A 22,484-nucleotide genomic window follows, 5' to 3' on the forward strand; every position below is an offset into this window, starting at 1 on the left:
CGTGGACATACAAGAAGCTCCCCACAGCTCGTGAAAAACAGTTGATAATAATATCATTAACAATAATGTTGTTGTTTATTTCTTTGTTTATAATTAGGGGAGGAGGTTATTCTTTTGCTCTTAAAATTGAGAAAAGTGCCTTTCAAATTAAAGTAAGCTACATCGGCATTTCCTGTAATTTGGCACTAGCTTTTTATGTTTTTGTCTTTTCCTAGTATTATGAGAATGGCTGGGGCAAGCCAGTCAGATGGATGGGGTATCAGTAATAAAATGATGTTGTTGTTGTGGATGATGATGGAATAGGATGTCCCTATTTTCATCAAAGAAATGTTGGAAGGTATGTTCTAGTCATACTTTAAGTAGGCCCACTGAAATCAGTGAGCGAATGTTAGGCATGCACATTAACTTCAATGGGTCTATTCTGCGTAGGGCTAGAATTGAAAACCAAATTGCTATTATACAATTACTACAAGTCTTAATGCCTCCATAAAAACATTGCTCTCTGGTTTTTTTTTTTAAAATTATTATTATTATTATTATTATTATTATTATTATTATTATTATTATTATTATTATTTGGAAAGGGTCTCCCCTTCAATATTATATCCACGATCCAGACAAATTTATATATGTCCATGATTCATATCACACTTGAAAATATTTACATAAACAGTGCTGTATAAAATGTCTCCGAGGTCTCCAATATTTTGCTGAATATTTTGTGCCTCTGACATTTAATAAATCAGTTCGTTTTGCTTGCTTCAGCAAGGGGTGATGGCATCTGTTAAATAAATGGGCCAAAGCACATGCTCTATTGAAGACTTGAAGATTAATCTATAGCACCTAGACTTCCTGCTCAGATGGCTGAGAATGAGATGTTAACACGATTCAAAGTTGGCTATGCATTCTTCTTGGGAAAGATGCAATGACAGCTCTTTCTAACTAGTATGGGAAATGAGATGGTGATCTCATCCCACTTCTCTGCGGATTTGCTCTGACTTGAACCTAATAAGGATGAGGGTTATTTTGGAGGGGAGCAGGATTGCTACCACTTTCAGGCTAATGCTCTTAATTCTTAAATCCTGGTTGTATGCAAGGTGCATGTAAAATATAGGAAAAGCATCTAGCCAATGAGCCAGTATAGGTAAGAGCTACAGTGGTACCTTGATTCTCAAACTTAATCCATTCCAGAAGTCCATTCCAAAACCAAAGCGTTCCAAAACCAAGGCTCACTTTCCAATAGAAGGTAACGCAGAATGGATTAATCTGTTCCAGACTTTTTTTTTAAAAAAAAAAAATGCCTAAAACAGCAATTTAACATGAATTTTACTATCTAACGAGACCATTGATTCATAAAATGAAAGCAATAATCAATGTACTGTACCGTACTATAAAATAAATAGGACAGTATTGTAGATGATAAAAATTAGAATTATTCTTTTCTTACCTGCACTGATGATAGTCATTGTTTGGATGGGAGGCTTTTATCCATTTCTGCAGTCAATCAATCAATCAATCAGTAGCTAAAAAGGGTTCCACACAGTCACAAAAACAAATCAACCGAAAAAGCATCAAAAACAAAAACACAAAATAAATAGCAAAAACAAAAGCGGCAAACTTAATCCATTCCGGAAGTCTGTTTGACTTCCGAAATGTTCAAAAACCAAGGCGCAGCTTCTGATTGGTGCAGGCGCCCCGGAAACAATAGCCAACAACCGCATCTGATATTCAGCTTCCGAAAAACATTCGAAAACCAGAATACTTACTTCTGGATTTTCGGTGCTTGGGAACCAAGGCATTTGAGAACCAAGGTACTACTGTACAATGTTAAGAGAAACACAACCACAACAAACATTTAAAATGTCCTTCCAACACTTTCATTCCTGGGTTTCCAAAGATGATTCACTGGGCAATTTCATTTGTCAAGGGTCTTGTAATGATCCTCAGCACCCTTAACAAACTATAGTCCCCAGAATTCTTTGTGGGATGCCCTGACTCTTAATGGAGTATAAGAGAGCTGGGGGGGAATAGCTTTTTTACTGCAGATTCTATTATACTTCATTTTAATAGTGGCCCATAGTTCAACCTGTCTTTTGTGTCAGAAAGTTTTCACTTCAGCCCTTGGCCACAATCAGTGCTGTTTCCATTTTTCTACAGTTCAGCTGCCTAGTGCTTGTCATGATGAAACTAATGAAATTAAGTCCTCAGTTTCAGTGCATTTCAATGGAAGGGAAGCAATGCAGAAAATATTGAAATTATCTGCAGACTAAAATAACAGCAATAGTGAATACTGCTTTTATTTCGTTCCATGATTTCTGCTTCTGACCTACGATGAACATACAAATTGTGGCAATTTCCACTTCTCCTACATCCCTACTGGCAAGGACATGGACTCAGGATTTCATGCATGGTTAGAGGGCACAATCCAGGCAAATTCAAGCACTAACAGGTGCATTTAATTTAGTACAGACAAGATGGGGACTTGCATCTCAGATACTTGTATGGGACGTTGCTGTTATTTAACTCACGATTCATATCAATTATTTTCCTTGTCACAGTTAATGATGTGGGAAATCTCTTTGTGCTTTCCCTGTGTGTCTGTACTCCCCTCCCAAGCTAGTCTCTCCCAATGAAATAAATGGGACTTGAAGGTGTTTGGCTGAATTGTGCCTATGGCTGCCTTGTTCTTTTCCTTCAAAGCATTCCTGCTAGTGGCATCATAGATTTGGAAGTTAAAGAGTTCCTGTGAGCTCTCTTTGTTTTAATGTTCAGAGAAATATTCTCTGTATTATCAACTTTATCTGATGATGTGCACAGCAATTTGTTTTTATGATTACTTCTATATTACACCCCTCTCTCTTCTTTATCTGGATGCAAAGCCTCAATTTGTACATTTATTTTCCTGTGTTTAGTGGGGTGTTGATTGCCTAAGTAATTTGCATAAATAGATATCCAGGGAGGGAAGTATACGCACACTGAAAGAAGAAAAGGGTTTTGAACTCCAATTGACAAGCAAAATAATCATTCATATGAACCATATTGCAGTTCTATACATGTCTGCTTACAGAGTGGAAGTAAGCCCCATTCAGATCAATAGGACTTACTTCCAGCAGGTTAAGTGTGCATTGGATTGCAGCCTAAATTTTGTAACTCAAGCATTAAAAGATTCATTAAAAGGACATTCTCCTGATCAACATTTCTACCCCCAAACACTGAAAGTTTTGGGTTGCAACCATGTTAATCCCACTCAGTGTAGACACATTGAAGTTAGTGGACATAGCACTCACCTGGGTAACAAACAGAAGTGGGGTAGAGGTGAATTCTTACCACAATGGGCAAAGTGTCTTGCAAATAAATCTGTGTGGCATTAATGACCTTCACCTTATCATTCAAAATCAATATGGATGCCTAGATTCCAGAACCAATATCAACGTCTCCTACTCCCCAATGTATAGCCTGATTAATTTGACATATTTACCATTTTTTCTTTTTAAAATAGTTATGCCCCATCTTATGCTTATAAAAAGTTATAAAAACTCAAGGCAGTTCACAAATAAGAACTATAAAATACAATGAAAACACAACACCCAAAGAGTAGATGTACAAAGAGAAATTATCTGCAATCAATTATCACACAACGTGCCCTCATGTGATGATGGAAAGTATCCAAAACAGGCTTTCAAAACAGAACCATTTTAACACCACAGCATAAGGCCAATATGGTGGGATGGGCAAAGCAGATCTTCCCTGGGAGTGAGTTCCAAAGTCTGAGCAAGGCAACAGAAATGACCTCTAAGCTTTGAGTCACAAAAGCTGGGGCTTGATCTTGACAAGCATGCTGTCAGGTTGCTGTGTTGTAATTGAAATTTCACCATGAAATGTGACTGTTGAAAACATAGCACTTAAATGAAGAACTTTTTGTCCTTTCTGGGTGCATTTCTGATTCTTAAATCTAAAGGTTGTTTTGCTAATTATGGAGGTGATAACGGCTCAAGGTGAACATACTTTACGCCTGGGTGGAAGACATTCCTTGATCCCTTATGGTCTCTTTTTTGTTGTCTTGACTGCAAAGTACCAGTTTATCTTGGACGGAAGCCATGATTAAACTCTCAAAATGAATACAGACAAAAGAGGAAGCAGAATGCTGTAACCTACAGATCCATATATAGATATCTGGCAGTGCCACCTCAGTGGTCAACCTTATTTTGTTTTGATGTATGTATCTCAGTGCATTGCAAAGAGCGTAACACAAATGCTTGCCAGTGCCCAGCTATGGAAAATGTCTCCCAGCACCCCTTGGAAGCCCTGATCTTTGCCTTTCCATTGCTGACAGTGAGAATCCTATGCACTTGTGGTCTTCTGGATTACAGCCAATGGGTGTCATCTATAGGAGCTAATATGGTTTAGTACCATTAAATTTAGTAATACAGACAAAATGAAGCGGTACTTGTGCCCAGTATGTTGAGGTTTTCCATTAGAACTTAGATGCTGGCAGTAAGAAAAGATGCATAGGATCATTAATGATACCTTACTTGCATTTAAGAATGTTGTTAAGGTTTTACTCTGAGACTGATATTTTAAGTGTGTGTGTGTGTGTGTGTGTGTGTGTGTGTGTGTTTTATATACAAGGCATTAAAGGTCTCTATTGGATCTTTGTAAGGGGTTGGGGACATCCCACGTGATAGCTCTATCAAATGACCACTCAGGAATCAGGTGTTTGCAGATACTGTCCCATTATTTAAAAGGATATTTCTGCATTCCAAGAAGCTACATATCCAGGGCACATTCCAGAGTCATGTTCTGCATTTCAAGTATTCTATTATGTTATGTTCAGTTGGCTTAATTGCATTTCATGCAGCCTATTAAAAAGTTCAGGAGCTTATGTAAACATTATAGGAAAGATCTGAAACAAATGTTCAGGGGCTTAGTGGTCCGGCAATACCAGCTGCATGCTGGACAGCCAGGTGGGAAACCTGGGATAAAAGAATCCTAGCATCTGCCTGGGAACATCAGGAGTGAATGGAGCAGTAGAAACCCCATCACCTCTGAAGCCCTTCTACTTGCATTGGTCAAGGTTGAAAGGATGGGGGGGCCAGTGGAAATGTGGATTCTCACTGTGCCAGTTCCAAGTTGATGAGGCAGAGAGGGCCTATGACTAATAGCTGAACCAGTTTACGATTCAGGATCTCCTTGGCTGAACCAGTTCCTGATCATCGTTGAGTTCTGCAGAACTAAATAAATGGGCTATAATCTGGTATATGATTGCGATGAACCAAAACCAATGAAACCAATGATATTTTAGCTTCCAGAAAAGCTGAATTACATACTCCCCCCCAACATTTTCCCAATGAAAATAGGGACATCCCTTACTATTATTATTATTATTATTTTACCCTCCCAATGAAAATAGTTACAACAACAACAACAACAACACCCTGCTCAACTGGCTCGGATGCCCCAGCCACTCTGAGTGGCCTCCAACATATATTGAAACATACTCAAACATTAAACATTAAGAAATTTCCCTATGTAGGTCTACCTTCAGATGTCTTCTAAAGATTGTATGGTTACTTATCTCCTTGGCTCAGGGGTTGCATAACTCCATGCCCTCCAACATTTCTCCAGTGAAAATAGGGACATCCTAAGGAATAGTGGAACATTCCACGATCAAATCAGAAACTGGGATGGCGTCTGTAAATCTGGGACTGTCCCTGGAAAATAGGGACACTTGGAGGGTCTGGAATGGGTTTTTAATGAAAAGATTTTGTGGGTAAAAATATGCAATCATAATGCAAACTAGAAATGTACAGTATTGCCCATCCTTAGTCCTGAGAAGATTTGTTAAAAATATAATTAGATAAGCTAAGGTCTTGTCAACAGAACAGTTTTGAATGAGCTGGCTAGACCTGGTCAATTGATTCAGCTCCAATTCATCTCTCTGATGAAGGAACACACAGGGACTCCAGATCACTTTATTTTGAGATTGCGGCACAAAGGAAACATCAAAGAAAAAAATCTTGCCAACAAATAAGCTAAACAGGAGCTGTTTGGCAGAAATCCAAATGATTAGCATATTGCAAGCTACTGTACTATCAAGCAGGCTTTAGAAAACGGAACAGATTGACCAGGGGAAGATCTGTTATTACTTGCAAGGGTTTGTCGACAAGATATTTTTTTCTTTTTTTTCTAAAGGAAGGTGGGGGTGGAAATCGTTCAGAACGAGTACAAGAATGAGCAACCAGCCTTTCCACATATGATTCAGGGGGATGTGACTGCAAGGTCACGTTCCTCCATGAACCCATGAAATATTTAAAATTAATTTCATTTGTCAGCCTCCTTTGTCATTAATAATTAACCGGAAATCATTTCCTGGAGTTCAGCGGGTCCCTCTCGCCTCAGAAATGCTTCTCCATAGACACGCTAGCACCTGTTTTAGAAGCTTCAAATGATACTTAGAATTATTTCCTGCGTCTTTCTTGCGCTAAATAAATAAATAATACCGGGCACAACTACCATAAATCAAACAGCATTATAACAGGGCTTGTGGATGAGGGTGGCGGATTGGAAAGAGAGAGAGGGGGGGAATGAATGTATATTTGACAAAGATAAACTCCATCTCTGCAATAGCTCTAAGCAGCCTCCTGCGGTCCAGGCATGCAAGGTTCAGTGGTCCAGGCCTGACATGCTTGCTAGGTTTGTGCCTGTGAGGGTGTGAGTTAGGAGAAGGCTCAGAGCTCCGTGCTAGAACACATGTTTTGTGTAGAGCATGGCAGGTTCAATCTACTTAAAATGATGTAGCCAGCTGCACACATACACCCCCCCAAAAAAAACCTAAGACCGGTGAGAGGCACCATCAGTCATGGCAGACAGAACTGGGAAAGACTGATCAATAGCTCTGCAAAAGGAAACTTCATACGTCTCTCTGATTTGAGGAGGGCTATAACAAGGTGCATCTCAAAGTTCAAAAGTTCTAGCCTCACCTCCAGCAAAAGGATACTGGGTAGAATACCTGAGCAAACCCCCTCCCGAGACATTAAAAACCCACAGTGTATCAAATCAGACACTTGTCAACGTACACACCATATTGCCAGGATGCTGCCAGCAGTTCCCAGTTGGTTGCCCAGAAAAGTTTGAAGACAAGGAAAAGTTCCTTATAGTCCTTTTTTATTTCAATCTTTACAGAGAGAGGCTATAGAACCCACTCTCTTGGATAATGGCGTTGTCCCGAGTGAATCTCCAGCCCCGCATCTCTCCCACTTCCTCATTCATCAGCATCATCACCTCCTCTATGGGTGCTGCTAAGCTCTTTGAGCTCTTTGTTCTCCTACTTTTCAGGCTCGCCGGGTTCTGGGAGATGGAGGGTCTGGAATGCTTTCTAATGGCAGCATATCAGCCAGCTGTTGCTCTGGTTCTCCCATGATTTCCCAAATTTTCCCCACAACTGCCACTGAGCTGTGACCTCCTGCAAACCCCTCTTGTAAATCTATGCTGTTTTCCTCCTCCTCCTCCTCCTCCCTGGAAGGGTCAGGATGGGGAGGTAGTCTCCACCATTCCTCCTCTGCCCAGTCCCTGACAAGTCTATAGAATCTTAGAATCATAGCGTTGGAAGGGATCCCAAGAGCCATTTCGTCCAACCCCCTGCGATGCAGGAATCTCAGCTAAAGCATCCATGACAGGTGGCCATCCAACCTCTGCCTAAAAACCTCCAAGGAAGGAGGGTCTACCACCTTTCATGGGAGTCTGCTCCATTGCTGAACAGCTCTCACTGTCAGAAAGTTCTTTCTGATGTTTAGTCGGATTCTCCTTTCTTGTAACTTGAATCCATTGGTTCAGGTCTTACTCTCGGGAGCAGGAGAAAACAAGCTTGCTCCATCTTCCATGTGACAGTGCTTGAGATATTGGAATATGGCTATCACATCTCTTCTCTGTCTCCTCTTTTTCAGGCTAAACATACCCAGCTCCTTCAACCATTCCTCATAAGGTTTGGTTTCCAGACCCTTGATCATCTTGGTTGCACACATTCCAGCTTGTCAATATCCTTCTTTAATTGTGGTGCCCAGAAAGGGACACAGTATTCCAGGTGTGGTTTGACCAAGGCAGAAAACAGTGGGACTATTACTTTCCTTGACCTGGACACTATCCTTGTGTTGATGTCCCCCCATCTTATATTTGTGCCGTGAGTACTCTGGTATTCTGTGCTTTCCTCTGGGACCTCTCCCCAGGAAGGATTCCCTCTTTCCAAGTCACACCACTTGATTCCACTGATTTTAATAAACTGGGCCCCAATCTTGTTGGCATCTGTCTGTCTCAGGAGAAAATAGAGGAGTACATCTTTGAGGGTGAAGTCAAACCATTGGTTGCACACATAAATGTACACATTAACCTTTCATCTGGATTACTAGGAAGAACAAACACAAGTTTCCATTGCAAATATGTTCTTCGTTCCGAATAAATGCCTCAAGTTACAGAAGCTAAAAAATCATTCCAACTTCTTTCAGGAGAATGACAAAGCTTGTCACATTTGCTATAAAGTAGCCAATTCATTTTAAATAGTTAATCAGTACAAAATTATGTTTCACCATTAAGAGCAATCAAACAGTAGTTCATAGCTTGCTGCCAGCTCCTCCGCCCCAAGACTGTGGCAGGAATGTAACACTCTGCATTTCTTTTGAGCTGCAATTGTCATTTCCTTCCCCTTTCAATCATTCCTTCATTTGTAGTTAAGAATATCTGACTAGCACTTGTTGCAAATCTAGAGCACAGTTTACAGAGCAATGTGCACATTACTGGCACAGAGCAAAGCAACATAATGGAGCCTTCAGCATTCTCATCTGTCTTAGATGAATAGTGGATAATTGCATTAGGAGAAGGGGGATGTGGTTTTTTTAAAATAATAATAATAAACAGGAAATGTGAAACATTTGTCAACAAGGTACTGGGATGTTTGTGAGAAGAAGGAAAAGAGGCTGGGCACGTGAGTTCTCAGCATAATGAAACCGTACGCAAATGCAAAGGCATCTGAGGTCCCATCTAAGTTATTTGGTTCCAGTAATTTGAATTTGTCAGATATGCACAACCTTGATGGCAGAAAGTGAGGAGGAATTAAAGAACCTTTTAATGAGGGTGAAAGAGAAGAGTGCAAAATATGGTCTGAAGCTCAACATTAAAAAACCTAAGATCATGGCCACTGGTCCCATCACCTCCTGGCAAATAGAAGGGGAAGAAATGGAGGCAGTGAGAGATTTTACTTTCTTGGGTTCCATGATCACTGCAGATGGTGACAGCAGTCACAAAATTAAAAGACACCTGCTTCTTGGGAGAAAAGCGATGACAAACCTAGACAGCATCTTAAAAAGCAGAGACATCACCTTGCTGACAAAGGTTCGTATAGTAAAAGCTATGGTTTTCCCAGTAGTGATGTATGGAAGTGAAAGCTCAACCATAAAGAAGGCTGATCACCGAAGAATTGATGCTTTTGAATTATGGTGCTGGAGGAGACTCTTGAGAGTCCCATGAACTGCAAGAAGATCAAACCTCTCCATTCTGAAGGAAATCAGCCCTGAGTGCTCATTGGAAGGACAGATCCTGAAGCTGAGGCTCCAATACTTTGGCCACCTCATGAGAAGAGAAGACCCCCTGGAAAAGACCCTGATGTTGGGAAAGTTTGAGGGCACAAGGAGAAGGGGACGACAGAGGACGAGATGGTTGTACAGTGTTCTCGAAGCTACCAACATGAGTCTGACCAAACTGCAGGAGGCAGTGGAAGGCAGGAGTGCCTGGCGTGCTCTGGTCCATGGGGTCATGAAGAGTCGGACACAACTAAATGACTAAACAACAAAAATTTGAATTTGAATATTGAATTCATAAATGTGCAAATATTTCCCTGTGAAACATACAGAGGAACCCATTCTTATCATCATAGAATTGTTGAATTGGAAGGGACCCTGGGGATCATCTGCTCCGAGCCCCTGAAATACAGGATTATGCAGCTGTCCCCGACAGGAATCGAACCTGCAACCTTGGCATTATTAGCACCATGCTCTAACCAACTTGTGGGATGTGAAACACAAGAGCAGTCAAGTACAACATCCCTAGAGTGGACATAAAAAGGGATGTCTGGACCAGCCAGTCGGAACTTCCTGTTTCTCCTAAGCTGGGACAGACTTCCTCTGTATGTGACTAGAGGTGGGCGTGACCTCACCTGCCCAGGTAACAAAAGAGCAGGACTGGTCAGCCATATCTCTCTCTCTGACCACATTTGTTGAAGAAGCAACATCTGCTTAGCCTAAGATGCTCTCTTGGCTTCCAGCCAAGAGAGGACAAAGGGACTATCTCCTTATGGGATAGTTTCCAGGTGTATAGGGTGGTACCTCGGGTTACATACGCTTCAGGTTATAGACTCCGCTAACCCAGAAATAGTGCTTCAGGTTAAGAACTTTGCTTCAGGATGAGAACAGAAATCGTGCTCCGGTGGCGCAGCGGCAGTGGGAGGCCCCATTAGCTAAAGTGGTGCTTCAGGTTAAGAACAGTTTCAGGTTAAGTACGGACTTCCAGAACGAATTAAGTATTTAACCCGAGGTACCACTGTATTACTTTTGTAACTTAAGCCTGCCTTCTGGGATCCATTTGTGAGCAGAATGTGAGTGAGTAAACTCTTTTTTATACTTTTATAGAAGACTATGTCGTTTCTATCTTTTTATGAGGGACTAAATGGGGAATTACCAAAGAAGCGTATTTTAGAGGCTTTAGTGAGGCTGAGCAAACGCATCCGCTGTGCAAGTTTAAAAAAGGGGAATGTTACTCTGCTAAATTGTAGAACTTGTTAACACAAGTTGGAAAGGATATAATCAAACAATAAATCCTCTCCTGCATCCCTGAACATTCCCACACAACTGAGCTATCAAGGCATATTCTCTTTAATGTATACACCGAATCTAAGACTAAAATATAGACTTGTATGTCATCTAGCAAGCTTGGTAGTGGACACTGGGTTTCTGATTTCAGGGTCAAACCCCTAGCCATTCCCCCCCCCCCTGTTTTCTTTATATACATATATATAAAATGAATAGTAGCACTGTAAGTAGGTAACATTATTTTGCTTTGTACTCAAAGGAAACCACAGTAAGCTGACTACTCCAACTTATACTTCACTTTAAATTTTAATCAGAGGAGGGGGGGAGGCTTTAAAGCCTTCATATTAAAATAAAAATCCTGCCTTTGGGGGTTTGAGTAGTAATTTGTAGTTTTAGGATATCATTTATCATTCCGTTTCCTCTAATCCCAGGAGGTTTAGTTATGAGTTGGATTTGCTAGCAGAATGCTGACATTTTTTAGCTACGCCCCCCCCCAGAAGATAAACTAAATGTAACAAGCAGAATGAAATCTTTATGGTATGAAATTAAAGGTCATCTTGCAAGCATAAAATGACCTTTCTTCCAGGAATCCATTAGGCTAAAATTTGTAAAATGCTACTAATAAAAAAAGACTTTTACGCTCTTAGATGAATAAATAGGGGTGGCTATACAAATGTAGGAGATAAAAGTTTAATCCCCACCATAGATAAGGAAAACTAACCGAAGAAGCAACGCATAAAAATAATTAGACATATCACTTGTCAATTAGCTCAGAGTCATTTCTTTAAATATATATATATACAAATTTCTGTTTACACAATAAAAAGTTTCTTACATATTTCAGCATTAATTAAATGAACATCAAAATAAGCAAGCAGAAGAAGAAATGTTTTCTGCCACATGTAGTTTGCTATATTGGGCTTTAAGAATGGGGCTTAGTAAGTTACATCTTCTTATGTTATCATTCATTTATATGTTGCCTTTCAGCCAAAAAGGGTCTCGGGAATAAAAGGATACAAATACAATAATGCAAATACAAAATAATACAAAAAAAACAAAAACATCAAAACATTGAAGTAGTATTGAAAGCCAAACACATACATGTTTGCCTAAAAGGCAAAGAACGTCCCCTGTAAAAATAAATTAATTAATTTTAAAAAATTGTCCAGTAGCACCTTAGAGACCAACTAAGTTTGTTCTGGGTATAAGCTTTCGTGCGCAGGTGGAAAAGTTATTTCCTCTGTAGCAATGCTTGCCAGGCAGAACCTCCTCTTTTCCTCCCTGAACTTCTCGTTTGCAAAATATCCAGCCTGAGAAGGAGTCTTGTAGAGCTCAAAAACATACTATTATGTGACATTTTTGTCTGTCATAATAATGAGAATGCTGAACTATAGATTTTGGATTCTTTTTTTCTGAAAAAAAGGACCATTGCACCTTCCTTTGCTTTTTAGGTGTACGAGGGGCATTCATTAAAGATTTCCCCTGATGTACTTCTCGCGGACTGAGACAAACAAAACTGGACACAGTTATTAGTCTTTCTCTACATAGCTACCAGCAAGAATCACACACTTCTCCCATCACTTTATGCAGCTGTGGAGACCTCATCTGTAAAAGTTGGCAGGTTGCGTCAGAAGCCACAACATGACCTCAGAAATCAGTATTTCATCATCTGTTAAAAGCTTGCCCTTCAAAAATAACTTCATGGTTGGAAAGAGGTGGAAGTCCGATGGTGTGAGGTTGGGAGAATAAGGGGGGTGAGGAAGGATTTCATAGCCACAGGACTGTGCTCCTGTCTTAGCAACATGAGAATTGTGAATGGGAGTGTTATCCTGCAGGAGGCAGACACCTTCGGTCAGCATACCACACCTCTCGATTTTGATGGCCTTCCGCAATTTCTGCAGCAGTGAAGTGTAGTATGTCCCAGTAATTGTGGTACCCCTTGCCAGGAAATCCATCATCACTTCTCCGCCCTAGTCCCAAAAGACCATGGGCTTTACCTTGCCCACTGATGGCTGAACACGTTCCTATTTGGAGGTAGTGAGGCAGAGTGCTTCCATTGTTTGGACTGGGATTTGGTTTCTGAGTCATAATGATGGACCCGTGTTTCGTCCTGAGTAATTAGTCTGGTGAAGACGTCATCATGGTTTTTGTGACACATGGCCAAAAGAGCCCATGAGCATGTGACTTGTTCCTGCTTCTGGAAAGGCATCAGCAGACAGGGAACCCACCGTGCGGACACCTTTTCCCATGTGCAAATGGTCATGGATGGTGTTTTTCTACAGAGCCCACACTGATCTTGACATCTGCAGCTAGTTGGTGAATGGTTATGTGGCGATCCTCCAAAATGGCGGCCTCCATTTGCCGGATGGTGTCTTCATCAATGGCGGATTGTGGTCACCCAGGAATGGGAGCTATTCCACTGAAGTCCAACCACACTTGAACTGACAATGCCAGTGCTTGACTACGTTATACTATGGGGCATCCTCCCCATAAGTCCCTTTCATCTCATCAAACGTCCCATGGTGTGGGCCCTTTCAAGTACAGAAACCTGATAACCCCTTTGCATTCAACTGGTTCCATTATCAGAGGTTACTCCACGTTAGCACCCGCAACAGAGAAACTGCTAAGAGTTCAGAGCTACAAATTACGATATTACCTATGGAGAGATGTGCAATTTTATCCTCCTACGATAACTGGAAGTGGGTCAGGGGAAATCTTTAATGAACGACCCTCAATACAGGAAGCTAGGTTGACTTACATTTTAACATCTGTTGGATCCAGGCGTTATAAGGGTCTTGCTTACAGTCAGTGCTTTTTTCTGGGGGGACACAGGGGGGCGCATACCCCTAAACATTTTATGAATCTAAGTTTGGCCTCGTTGAAGGGCAGTATTTCAATGTGAGTAGCAAAATGAGAGTACCCCTAAACATTTTTAAAGAAAAAAAGCGCTGCTTACAGCCAACTTCCTCCCCACCCCAACTCATAACACTATTATTTTTTACCAAGTTTGAATGCCACCCCTAGCTGTCAGATATTTCATATGACAGCCAATTTCTTGTGTGTATCAGAGCAGCTGGGGTGGGGCAGCGGTCATTACAGAGCTTCAGCTGGAGGATCAAAAAGAGAGTGGGAAATTCCTGCTTTGTGTTTAAATATATGTCTTCAGTAGGGAGTTAGGAACTGAAAAAAGATCTCCTGGAGGCAGAGACTAACACCAGAAGGATTCATCTCACATGTTCACACTTGAGTGTATGAAAGACTGAAGAAAATTTCTATTAAATTCCATGTCTGATCCATAAATCCTACCTATGATGCCTTTACTGAACTGACTGTGACACTCCTGGGAACCTCAAAAACAGTCACAAGTCTTTACTGATAGGACTGGTATCTAGGACCTCTCCTGGGACAAGAAGTGGGGTCACAACAAGAAGCACACCACCAGCTGGGGTGCACCCACCACACTTGTCTCCTGGTAGATGGATTGCTATTGCCTATAGTGAGGGGAAGGGGCCAGGATGGGGCTAGGGCTGGCCCAAGACTTTTTGCACCTGATGCAAAATAAAAAACAGTGCACACACATCCTACCACCACTTCCTGCACATCTGCCCCCACCCTCCTTTCTGGGTTTGCTGCCCTGTTGCCCTGCCACTGTTCCCAGCCTGCTGCCTGAGGTGACTGCCTCAGTGAGGCTAATGGGTAGACCAGTTCTGGAAAGCAGGGAGACCAGTGTGGTGTAAATGCACCAGCAAGAGCACCGGATTGGCTCTGCCATTGAATTTGCACTGTGCCAGCCTCCCCACCTCTTTGCACCTATTGCTCCTAGTAAACAACGACCTAGCTGCTGGTAAGGTAGAGCAGTGGTTCTGCCCAACTCAGGAAGCCACTTTTGTTCACAGCATAGAAATGTACTTGACAGATGAGGGAAGAGAAAAAACTGGGTGAATTCTGCAGGGAGGAGGCTGGATGTTTAAAGCAGTTTGTACAACTCATACAGCTAAAAAGAACAATTTGACATTAAACTCAAATTGAGTGACATACAACTAAAAGTAGAGTGACATACAACTACAAAGAAGAGTTTGGTCTCAAACCTATGCAGAGAAAAGAAAAGATTGAATAATGAAAGATCTATTTAAAGCTGGAGAATATTTGTTGTTACTGGAGAATATTTGGCTCAAAATTGGGGTGGGTGGAGAGAAGCAACATTCTGAGTGTCTTGAAACTATGGAACAATTTTGGGGTGCATGAAATTATTTTGAATATTCATGGAAGTGGCTCTTATAGCTGGCAGTTGAAAGCACCTTTTTTAATCTCCTCCTGGTGGCCATTTGCCACAGAGTGCTAGGGCCAGTATAAGATGGGGGACACCTGGCTTACTTGTAGTACATGTGAAAAGGATCTAGGGGTCTTCTTGCTGTTTTTTAGTCGTTTAGTCGTGTCCGACTCTTCGTGACCCCATGGACCAGAGCACGCCAGGCAGTTCTGTCTTCCACTGACTCCCGCAGTTTGGTCAAACTCATGCTGGTAGCTTCAAGAACACTATCCAACCATCTCGTCCTCTGTCGTCCCCTTCTCCTTGTGCCCGCCATCTTTCTCAACATCATGGTCTTTTCCAGGGAGTCTTTCTCTTCTCATGAGATGGCCAAAGTATTGGAGCCTCAGCTTCAGGATCTGTCCTTCTGGTGAGCACTCAGGGTTGATTTCCCTAAGAATGGATAGGTTTGATCTTCTTGCAGTCCATGGGACTCTGAAGAGTCTCCTCCAGCATCATAATTCAAAAACATCAATTCTTTGGCGATCAGCCTTCTTTATGGTCCAGCTCTCACTTCAATACATCACTACTGGGAAAACCATAGCTTTAACTATACGGACCTTTAGTGCACTAGGGGTCTTAAAGGTAAAGGTAAAGGTACCCCTGCCTGTTCGGGCCAGTCTTGACAGACTCTAGGGTTGTGTGCTCATCTCACTCTAGAGGCCGGGAGCCAGCGCTGTCCGCAGACACTTCCAGGTCACGTGGCCAGCGTGAGAAGCTGCATCTGGCGAGCCAGCGCAGCACACGGAACGCCGTTTACCTTTCCGCTAGTAAGCGGTCCCTATTTATCTACTTGCACCCGGGGGTGCTTTCGAACTGCTAGGTTGGCAGGCGCTGGGACCGAGTAACGGGAGCGCACCCCACTGTGGGGATTCGAACCACTGTGGGGATTCGAACCGCTGACCTTTCGATCGGCAAGTCCTAGGCGCTGAGGCTTTTACCCACAGCGCCACCCGTGTCCCACTAGGGGTCTTAGTGCACCATAAACTTAACATTTGCAGCAGAAAAAATAAGCTAAAGTTCTTCTAGGCTGAATCAACCGAAGCATAGTGTCAACGGAAGTAATAATACATTCAATTCTGCCTTGGTCAGACCACACCTGAAATACTGTGTCCGATTCTGGGCATTACAATTTAGGAAGGATGTTGACAAGCTGGAACATGTGCAGAGAAGGGAAACCAAGATGGTCAAGGGTCTGGAAACCAAGCCTTAGGAGGAACAGCTGAAAGAGCTGCGTATGTTTAACCGGGAAAAGAGGAGAGTGAGAGGAGATATGATAGCCGTCTTCAAATATCTAAAGGGTTGTCACATGGAAGATGGAGCAAGCTTGTTCTCTTCTGATCTGGAAGCTAGGATCTGAACCAATAGCTTCAAGTTACAAGAAAGGAGAATCTGACTAAACATCAGGAAGAACTTTCTGACAGTAACAGCTGTTCAGCAGTGGAATGGACTCCTCCAGGAGGTTGTGGACTCTCTTTCACTGGAAGTTTTACAGCAGAGGTTGGATGGCCATCTGCCATGGATGCTTTAGTTGAGATACCTGCATTGCAGGGGGTTGGAATAGATGACACTTGGGGTTCCTTCTAACTCTAAATTTATATGATTCTAAGATGCTTCTAGAGACACAGGTGGCACTGTGGTCTAAACCACTAAGCCTAGGGCTTGCCGATGAGAAGGTTGGTGGTTCAAATCCCCACAATGGGGTGAGCTTCCATTGCTCAGTCCCAGTTCCTGCCAACCTAGCAGTTCAAAAACACGTCAAAGTGCAAGTAAATAGGTATCGCTCCAGTGGGAAGGTAAACGGTATTTCCGTGCACTGCTCTGGTTCACCAGAAGCGGCTTAGTCATGCTGGCCACATGACCCGGAAACTGTCTGTGGACAAACACTGGCTCCCTCGGCCTATAGAGTGAGATGACTGCCGCAACCTCAGAGTCATCCGCGACTGGACCTAATGGTCAGGGGTACCTTTACCTTTTTAAGATATTCTATGCTCCAGATTCACCGCGGGAGAAATCCTGTCTGCTGCAAAAAAATATACGCCCTTCTGTGGCTGCCATTTCCCCCCAGAATGTTTGGAGAACTCTGCCCTTTGTTGACTTTTGTTTCCTGGCCTTGCAGGACAGCCACACTGTTGCACTCAGTTGAGACCTTAGGTTGAAATAGGCAAGACCTATTCTCCAAACTTCTACTGGAAAGGGGTGGAGTGTTTGTTACAAAATGTCACCTATTCCAAAGCACTTCCAGTTGACAATAGTATCTAATGATACAATTCAGAATGTTATGGGTGTTTCGCCAGCACTGATGGGCTTCTTTTTTTCTTTTTAAGTCATTGTTGAAGCACTGTCATTCAAATATTTAGCTCACAATAAAGTTTCTGAGTTTATCCTCTTTCTTTTCCTTTTATAGCTCTAGAATGGCACGGTCTGCCTTCTGCACATATCAACGCAGGCTGAGCTAATAGGCAAACATCCATCATGCCTTTTGCCTTAAGCAGTGGTTTTCAACCTTCAGGCAATGCTGAGCAAAAATAAAACATTTCTTGGGCACAGGAAACCCTGCCAGCAGTATGCAAAGTATTTATGCAAGTCTCCAGTGAATATTAATAATCTTGCTGCAAGGATACACACACACACACCCCGATTTGAATTTTAACAATAAATAAATAAATATCCAGCATTAAAATCTGTTCAAGGATTCTCAGTATCCTTCTGTTTGAAAAGAGGAGAGCCAAAGGTTCAATTCAAGGTCTATTTAATTGCCTGATCCTTTGTGCTGCTGTGCTGAAACAGCAGGTCGTGGGATTAGGGGTCTGGGACACAGACTGCATGGCTTGTTCTTTGTCACTTTTAGTGCTGGCACACTTCGAATAGAAGACACCTGGGATTCTCTGTAAAGCAAAAGTTCAGGTAAATTTGGAGGGTGCTATTCAGCTGAAGTTTATCAAGGAGTTTCTGTGGCAAAATAATTTGGTACGGATAGCAAGATGTCTTGGGGATGGCTTGCATATCTTTGAGACCTAACAACATTACCTATCTTATAAGGGCAGGTTATATTTTTTTTAAAAAAAATCTAATTTGGAATGCTGGCATAGGGAGAAGTCACTGTCAGATTGTTGCTGTTTTGTGGGTAGAGTGCAGTACAGCAAACCCTCTTGCTCCCCGAAATCACACTTTTTGCAATAATGTAAATGATGGGGGAAATGCCCTGGGAAATGTGGAGTACCAACTGCCTGATACGAAATCGTAGAAGCACCCCGTAATGAAATTAGGATGAATAAGCACCCAAAATTGTACAACATCCTTACAAACTTTGCACGGATAAACCAAAACGAGTGCTCAAAAAGCAGGTCAACAGGGGTTGCCATGGCTACTCCTGCTTCTGCACCAGCCACAAATCTGATGGCAGTTTGAATGGGCATTCCCTGCTCACTGGTGTACACATGTAGCTTCTCTTAGCCTTAGATTCCCTCTTACATGGAGGCACACTTAGAATAAGAGTTGCTATTCATCTAAGTCCTGTTCACACTGCCAATGAATACATACCTGGTTGCAGTGTGGCTGCTATATCTGTCAAAAGTTGAAATTGTTGTTTTTGCTAGTGTCTCATGAGCCATACCATAGCTCTGAGGCAATAACAAATGCTTCAAGTATCCTTGAAGAAAAAGAAAAAAGGAAGTATCAGAACTCACTATGAATACCTCCCTTGTTGTCTTTTAATAGCAATGCCACTCACCTCAGAGGTGCTGGAACTGAGTTCTGGTGAGTTCTGGCTGAAAAAAAGCCCTGCTGATCTCAACTGTTTGTTTGGGGGGGGGGTGAGGGGCGAGTATATAAAGAGAATTCCTGGCTGCCCAGATCCAAGTTTGAGGCAAATACTCTTTGGTAAGAGAACCTCATCAGGGATTTAAAATCACAAAATATGCAGCAAAGTAAAGTGTGGAAATATAGGCGGTTAGATCATTAAAATATGTGAGTTCCAAAAATTCTCACATCCTCCAGCATATGAAAACACTACAAGTTTCATAAGTTAAAAAAGAGTTTACTCTTCAAAGGTCAGGTTCATGTGCTTTCCCACATATCAGTCAGGAAACTTGCAAAGGCAGTAAAACTTGGCTTCATTCCAAAGTGGTGAAATTTCCTAAATTATGAGAGCCATGCTGTCTGAGCTTGGCACAACCAGCTCAGACCTCTTCACATGAAGGAGCGTCTCCACCCCCATCGTTCTACCTGGACACTGAGGTCCAGCGCTGAGGGCCTTCTGGCAGTTCCCTCACTGTGAGAAGCCAAGTTACAGCGAACCAGGCAGAGGGCTTTCTTGGTAGTGGCACCCACCCTGTGGAACGCCCTCCCACCAGATGTCAAAGAGAACAACAACTACCAGACTTTTAGAAGACATCTGAAGGCAGCCTCTTTAGGGAAGCTTTTAATATTTGATGCATTACTGTATTTTAATATTTTGTTGGAAGCCGCCCAAAGTGGCTGGGGAATAATTTATTATTATTCTTATCATCATCATCATCATCATCATCATCATCATCATCACATGTTGAACTTTTCAGGTAGACTGGGGAGTACATAATAGGCCTGGTTACCTTTGTTCCTCGCAAAGTGAGGGGAAGTGGACATAGCTAGGCATAGCAGGACAGCTTACTGTAAGGTTACCAGATGTCCTCGTTTCCCGGGGACAGTCCCTGGATTTACAAATCAGTCCCCTGACAAAATCCATCTATTTAGGAGGAAGTTGAAAAGTGTCCCCAGATTCATTGAAGAAAATCTGGTAACCTTAGCTTACTCTTTGCTATCAAGCCCTTCATGTATTAATTAGACTTTAGCATGTTGGCTGTATGAGGCTGGTTATCCCACACCAACCATTAGGAGGAAGATCAGTATTATTACTCTCATATTGCCAGCGGTAGAGGACTCAGGAGGAGAGACAGTGTCTTTCCTGAGACCACCCAGTGGAGGTCTGAAAAACTTGTGACTCGCATGCTCATCACAGGCCCCAAGGATTCGGTAAACTGCTTGGTTTTTGTGTTGACAAAGAGTTGGGGAAAAAGGTGGGACAGAGGCTTCTACTGAATACTTGGCAGGCCACAATGCACGGCTGATAGACTGCATTTGACGTTGCAAGAGCAAAATTGTGCAGACTGGCAATACTTGAACTCAGGACTTTTCTGGTCTGCAGATCAGTCTCTTATCTGCAAGATCTCCCAGTTACTCTGAAACGACCCCTTTCAGTATTGCTTCTCCCTCCCCCACTTGCCATTATTCAGCTTTGCTTTCCTCTCTCTCTTGATTTCCTCATGTGTATTTGCTCAGAAATGCAATTTTCTTTTCTTATCCATCCATGTCCTTTGGATGTTCCTCTCCCCACCCCCAGGCTTCCTTTTCTTTTTTTGCCCCCTCTCTCTTCTGCAGAATTTTGACAAACAAAACATTAAAACCAGTCCAGGGGAAGGAAAAATGTATATATATTTTACAGTCCATTTGCTGAGCTGCTTGCACAGTCTCCTCCGGAAAAAAAGAAAGAAGGAAATATAATGGAGTGTGTTGTACAGGAGAAATACTGACATACAGCACATTCAGTGTCCAAAAAGTTTTTTTTCCCCCACAGAGCAATAATGCTTGACATGAATTTAATCTGTTATAGGGCACAGAACTCTCCTCAAACTCTTTTTATGGTGGTTAAAGCTCCTTGGAGGTTTCTTGCTGTTAGCAAAGTCAACTTAAATAATGCAGATGAAGCCCAGAGAGAGAATCCTAATAACACTTTACTTATGAAACTGAATAAAAACAGTGTATAATTTGAGGAGAAATAAACAGAGAGAGGAGTATTCAAATAATTCTGATTCAGAGTAAATCTTTTGAAGTTAATGGTCTAATGGACTAACTTAAGTTTATTAATTTCAATCAATCTATTTTGCGTAGGACTTAATTGAATTCCACCAAAAAGTTTTATCTTTCTTGCTTCAGGTCTTGTACAAAGCAGGGAGAAAACTCTTTTTTAAAAAATGATTTTTATTATGTTTACATTTTTTACCATAGTCACAATCCACTCTTATCATCACCTAAGACTTTGCTCATCCTGAGCCTCAACTCCCCCCCCCCTTCCACCCCCTGGCAAAAATATTCAATATATTTCAAAAATATTCACTTTCATCATAGCGTTTCTATATCAACTTATTTACCTTCTTCCTATGCTTATGAAATTTACCTTGATAATTGTAAACCAGCTCAAAAAATTAACATTACAAAATATTTTAACTCAAACTTGCAAATGTTTTCAAATGTTTACAATGTTCTCTCATATTCTATAAATTTATTCCAGTTCTTTTTGAACAGCTCGTTAAGCTGGTTTCAGATCTTCCCTGTCAGCTTTGCCAGTTCTGCATATTCAATCATTTCAGTCTGCCATTCTTCCAACGTTGGAAGTTCCTGCTGCTTCCATTTCTGGGCTAAAAGTGTCCTCGCAGCTGTGGTAGTGTACATAAATATATTTATGTCTTTTTTGAGAATTTCTTCTCCAATTATACCCAACAAAAACACAGGGGGGAAACTGAACAGAATCTATTTTGAATGTTCCCCATTACTTCCTCCCATATTCCATCTTAAGACTGTGGCTAAAAACCTCCATGCATAGCTTCAATATCAGCTAAACCTTCCCCCCACCCGATCCTTACCTTCTAGTCTGATGAAGAGTTCTGGAGAACTCGAAAGTTTCAAAACTATTATGTAATCTTTTTTGATTGGCTTAATTTGGTATCACCCAAATGCGATGTCACTAAGTTTCAGAATTGTGCAGGTTTGGCAATGACCCCAAACTTTCTTTCAGAAACAATAATGTGTTGTGTTATGCATTGACTGATCCAATAAATATGTCCCTGGAAGCCTTGGCAAGCAACAATTCACAGAAATCTTTGTGACGGGAACTTGTCGTGATGTCAGCACTGACCTTGTCCAAGCTAAAGCCTTGTGCAAAGCTCCGACTATGCTATAAGAGAGCACAGCTCTCTCAATTGTAAGCCCTGCTTCTACTGAAAGTTGCCTCTTCAACTAAAGGTTGTTCCAGCAGTGTTTGACTCTTACTGTACTAGGGCTTCTGTGATGGAGTCCTCTGAGTTACAGGATGACATTGTGACGTCATTGGGCCAGGGCAGCTCTGCTGTCATGGCCTCACCTTGCAGATTTGCTTCTGGGGCTGGCCTTGCATGCATCCTCAGTCTCATCCCCCGAAGAAGAGGAATCCAATCTCTGGGTCATAACAGAATTGTTGGGATCCTACTTCTTCCTAAGACTTTAATGCCTAATGATTATGGAACAGT

At 41.9% G+C, this 22,484-nt stretch overlaps 1 long non-coding RNA gene across 2 annotated transcripts; it reads right to left on the bottom strand.

Annotated features, from left to right (window-relative positions):
• Positions 1 to 21,420: 21,420 nt before the first annotated feature.
• Positions 21,421 to 22,259, bottom strand: LOC309349771. Of its 2 annotated transcripts, none has more exons than XR_014160177.1 (2): positions 22,115 to 22,259; positions 21,421 to 21,635 (listed from the first exon to the last, which is right to left on the bottom strand). It is a non-coding gene; the product is annotated as an uncharacterized lncRNA (long non-coding RNA). The 2 variants fall into 2 exon arrangements; XR_014160178.1 differs by having other exon boundaries at positions 21,843 to 22,259.
• Positions 22,260 to 22,484: the final 225 nt, after the last annotated feature.

The sequence above is a fragment of the Podarcis erhardii genome (genome assembly GCF_964252035.2).
Source record: "Podarcis erhardii genome assembly, chromosome: 9".
In the NCBI taxonomy this organism is placed as follows: Eukaryota; Metazoa; Chordata; class Lepidosauria; order Squamata; family Lacertidae; genus Podarcis; species Podarcis erhardii.